The sequence below is a fragment of the Moschus berezovskii genome, chromosome 8, assembly GCF_049115385.1.
Source record: "Moschus berezovskii isolate FMDL1 chromosome 8, NW_MosBer_1.0, whole genome shotgun sequence".
Taxonomy (NCBI): domain Eukaryota; kingdom Metazoa; phylum Chordata; class Mammalia; order Artiodactyla; family Moschidae; genus Moschus; species Moschus berezovskii.
In genome coordinates, this window is record NC_142467.1 from 68,020,640 (window position 1) to 68,025,543 (window position 4,904).

Below are 4,904 nucleotides of genomic sequence, written 5' to 3' on the forward strand. Positions count from 1 at the left end.
GGTGGACAGGGAGGGGCCCTGGCTTCTTTGGCCTTACAGTTAAAAAACTGAAAAATTACTTAGGTACAATGATTAAGTTTTGTAACATGTGTATTGAGATATAATCTCAGGGCCTATACTTCACTCATATAAATCGTACAGATTGGTGGTTTTCACAAGCTTGTGCAACCAACACCACAATCTATTTCAGAGATTTTTATCTCCCAGAAAGGAAACGCCCCCCTCTTCATTAGTAGTCACTCTTTCCTGGACCCTGGACACAGAGCATGGAGTAGACCTCAGACTAGGTCCCTGCTCCAGGAGCGCTCATGAGCAGTGGAAGGAGACAAGTAATAATCAAGTCGGATAAAATAAAGATGAGGTTGGGACTTACCTGCTGGCCCAGCAATAAGGGAAACCTGGATTTGATCCCTGGTCAGAGAACTAGATCCCACATGCTGTGACTCAGAATCTGGCATGCCACATCAGAGAGGCCAAGTGCCACAATTAACACTCAGGGCAGCTATATACATAAATAAGTTCAGTCATTTCCAAGACTCACAGGAAGTGCTCTACAGAAAACAGAAGGTAGGTGCTGCTGCTACCAAAAGCTCAGCCTCTGTACACCGGTGCCCAATCAAACCCTGGAGACAGAGTTCCAGGTGTGACTCTTTGCAATGCCATGGACTGAAGCCTGCCAGGCTCCCTATCCATAGGATTCTCCAGGCAAGAATACCAGTGGCAGTTGCCATGCCCTTCTCCAAGGGATCGTCTTGACACAGAGATGGAATCCACATCTCCTCCATCAGCAGGTGGGTTCTTTACCAGTAGCTCCACCTGAGTCAGGAGATCCCCTGGAAAAGGAAACAAATGGCATTCCACTCTAGTATTCTTGCCTGGGAAATCCCGTAAACAGAGGAGACTGGCGGACTACAGTCCATAGGGCCACAAAGAGTCGGACATGACTTAGCGACTGAGCACTTGGCTCTGCACATTGAAACCTGGAAGATTCCCTGGGGTTTGAGCTTGGAGACAATCAGGGTAGGGGGAGGAGATAAGTCAGGAAGCCAGAAAGCTCAGCTACTTTGGACAACCATTTGGCAGTGTGGATCAGATCTATACTCATAGGGCTTCTTCAATGGCTCAGTTGGTAAATAATCCGCCTGCTAATGTGGAAGACACAGGTTCAATCCCTGGTCTGGGACGATTCCACATGCCATGGAACAGCTAAGCCCGTCCATCGCAACTACTGAGACCATATGCTATTACTACTGAAACCCACTCGCCCTGGAACCTGGGCTCCACAATCAGAGAAGCCACTACAGTGAGACGCCCACACACCACAACTAGAGTAGCTCCCGCTCACTGCAACTAGAGAAAGCCCAAATATAGCAACGAAGACCTAGCACAGCCAAAAATTAGTTAACTAATTTACTTTAATTAAAGAATACGAATGCTTATATCCAGGAAAAGACTTATAGGAACTGTGTTCGTAATAGCTCCAAAGTGGAAACAACCCAAGTGTCCATTTTTGAGAGCTGGGTCAAGAAATGGTGGTATGTGGGACTTCCCTGGTGGTCCAACACTTAAGGCTCTTCACACGAAATTCAGGGATCTAGGTTCAATCCCTGGTTACGGAACTATGATCCTGGATGCTTCAACTAAAAAAGACTCTGCATGCCACAGTGAAGACTCTGAGAACCACAATTAAGGTCTGGTCAGCCAAATAATAAATAATAAATAAAATATTTTAAAAAAAGAAGTGGTATGTAATAGACAAGGTCCTACTGTATAGCACAGAGAACTATATTCAATACCCTATGATAAACCACAATGGAAAGAATATATATGTCTATGTATATTAAAAAGAGTGTAGGGACTTTCAGGGAGGTCCAGTGGTTAAGACTGTGTGCTTCCACTGCAGGGGGCACAGGTCTGATCCCTGGTGGGAAAACTAAGATTCCACATGCCACACAGTGACCAAAAAAAGAAAAAGGAAAAAAAATGTATATGTAGGCATAACTGAATCACTTCGCTGTACAGCAGTAATTAATACAACATTGCAAATCAAGTATATTTCAAACAATCACAATTCTCAGGTCATTGTATCAGAAGAACAAGAATGCATGTGAATTCTTGTAATCTGCATTTTTACTTAGGCTAATACAGTGCATTGAGAAAGACTTCTTTAGATAATTTGTGAACTTAATACATGTAAATTAGTAAAACTGAATTGTTTTTAGCATGTTAAAAAAAGAAACAGTGGGATGTTTACAAAATGGAATATTATACAGCAAGGGAAAAGGTACCTGCCTGCTGCATGCAACCTGTTCTGCATCCCAGGGACACAGCATGGAATGGATGAATCTGGCTGGGAAAGAACAAACTGCAGGAATTCATTTAGGGAGAGTACAAAATTGGACAAAACTCATCAATGGTGATGAAAGTCAACCACTGGTGACCTCTAGGAGGGGAGGAACTGGGACAGGGCAAGAGGGAGCTTCTGGGGAGAGAAGGGCCGAGGATGAGGCTGGCAGTGGGTCACAGTCAGCTTGTATATATTTGTGTGCAATTTTTAAAGACTTTCTTTCTTTCCTTTTTTTTTTTTTTTTGGTAATGCAGCATGCTGGTTAGTTCCCCAACCAGGGATCATACCTGTGTCCTCTGCAGTGGAATATTGGAGTCCTAACCACTGGACCTCCAGATAATTCCCAATGTATCTTTTTTAAAAAAAACAAAAACATGATTTCTGGGTATGTCTGTGCAGGGGTTCCCAGATGAGGCAGTCCTTTGAATTGACGGGCTCCCTAAAGCAGATGGCCTTAAGTGGGCATCAACCCACATGTTGTTGACCTGAATGGAAAGCGAAGGAAAGTGGAATCTGTCCCCTCTGCCTGATGGCTGGCAGGACTACCCATCACTTCCTGTCCTTGGTCTTACAGCATCAGATCCCCTGGGTGTCCAGTTCACAGACAGCAGGTCCAGATGGAGGGAATTCTCAGTATCCATTACCCTGATCATATATCTCTTTTTGGGCAGCAGTGTATTTACATTTATATCCTCATCTATCCTATTGGCTCTGTTTCTCTGGAGAACCCTCATCCCAGCTCCCAGGCTGGTTCTCCTGCAGCGTTTTGCTCTGAAACCCAACCACTGAGACCAGGCAACCAGGCAGTGGGTGCTTGGTCTGGCTGTGTCCAGGGAAAGAGTGGGGCTGGGTTCCGGGAAGGGGGCTTCCTCAGAAAGTCCCATGCATGCTCCCCACCCCACCCCCCAACCACAATCAGCAGGGTGAGCAGAGCTATTTTCAGATGCAACCCCCCCACTTCCTTCCTTGACTCTCAGAAGCCCACTTCCTGATCAGGTCTCATTCTCCACCCCCGTGGGGTAGTGCACAAAAAAATGTGTCCATGAGGGTGTTTCTCCATCAACTCCCAGACCCTGACCATGCGTGGGTCCCTTCCCCAAACCACAATGGGCCACACAACATAGAGATCCCAGCACAGAATGAAAGTGCAGATGCCCTTGGTCAAATCTTAAGAATTTCAAGACACAAGCAAATCCATCCTGAGCTGGGGACACCAGATGACTGCAGGAGTCTCAGGCCAGGATGCTGGCACTGCCCTAACCACCTGCAGACCTCTCCCTACCTCTTGGATTCATCAAGTTATATTTAATTGTGGTAAAATACACATACCATAAATTTGCCATCTTAACCATATTTTAGGTGCACAGCTCAATGGCTCTAAGTACATTCATATTGTCTCGCAACCATCCCCATTATCACCTCCGGAACTTTCTCATCTTCCCAAACTGAAGCTCTGCCCACATGAAACACTGACACCCTCTCCCCTCCCCCAGCTTCTGGCCCCACCATCTACTTCCTGCCTCTGTGGATCTGACTCCTCTAGGGACCTCCTGTGAGTGGAATCAGACAGTGTGTGTCCTTTCGTGTCCGGCTTCTCTCACTGAGTATCACATCCTCAAGGTTCAGCCAAGGTATAGACGTCAGAGTCTCCTACCACATTCCACTGTGTGGATGGACCACATTTTTTCATCCATCAAGCCACTCATGTAGCTCCTATCTTTGGCTGTTAAAAATCATGCTGCTGTGAACACTCTTCTACAGTATCTGAGCCCTGGCTTTCAATTCTTTCAGGTCTGAATTCGAGAAACACAAGCATGAATTATTTTTTGGCCACACTGCATGTCATGTAGGATCTTAGTTTCCTGACCAGGGATTGAATCCGTGTTCACTGCATTGGGCATATAGCTTTTATTTCAGCTTCTCACAGATTCTAACAGTGAAACACTCCCTTGGCCGAGCAAAACCAACGCAAACTCAGAAGACACATCAAAGCACGATGAAGGGAAAAAAAAGAAATCTCCCATAACCTCATCCACCAGCATCTTCCCCGTTCCCAGGGTGGCATGTTTTTCTCCAAGTGGCACCTGGGGTTGCGTTGTTTCTTGGAGGAAGCAGCGTGAATCTTCTCCTTAGAATCCTCTGCTTCCAGGAAACCTCCCCTCAATCCCCACGTACCAGTGGGAAATGCCCCAGGTACTGTTTTAGTCCTGCCCATAGAGGACAATCCTAAAGGGTTGATATCCTTCCAACCCTGAAAATTCATTGGAAGGACTGATGCTGAAGCTGAAGTTCCAATACTTTGGTCACCTGATGTGAAGTGCCGACTCATTGGAAAAGGCCCTGATGCTGGGATAGATTGAAGGCAGGAGGAGAAGGGGGTGACAGAGGATGAGATGATTGGATGGCATTATCAGCTCAATGGACATGAGTTTGAGCAAACTCTGGGAGATGGTGAAAGAGGAGACTGGCATGCTGCAGTCCATGGGGTTTCAGACATGACTTAGCAACTGAATAACAACACAACGAAACCACCTACTTGTCCAGCAGGAGGGGACTG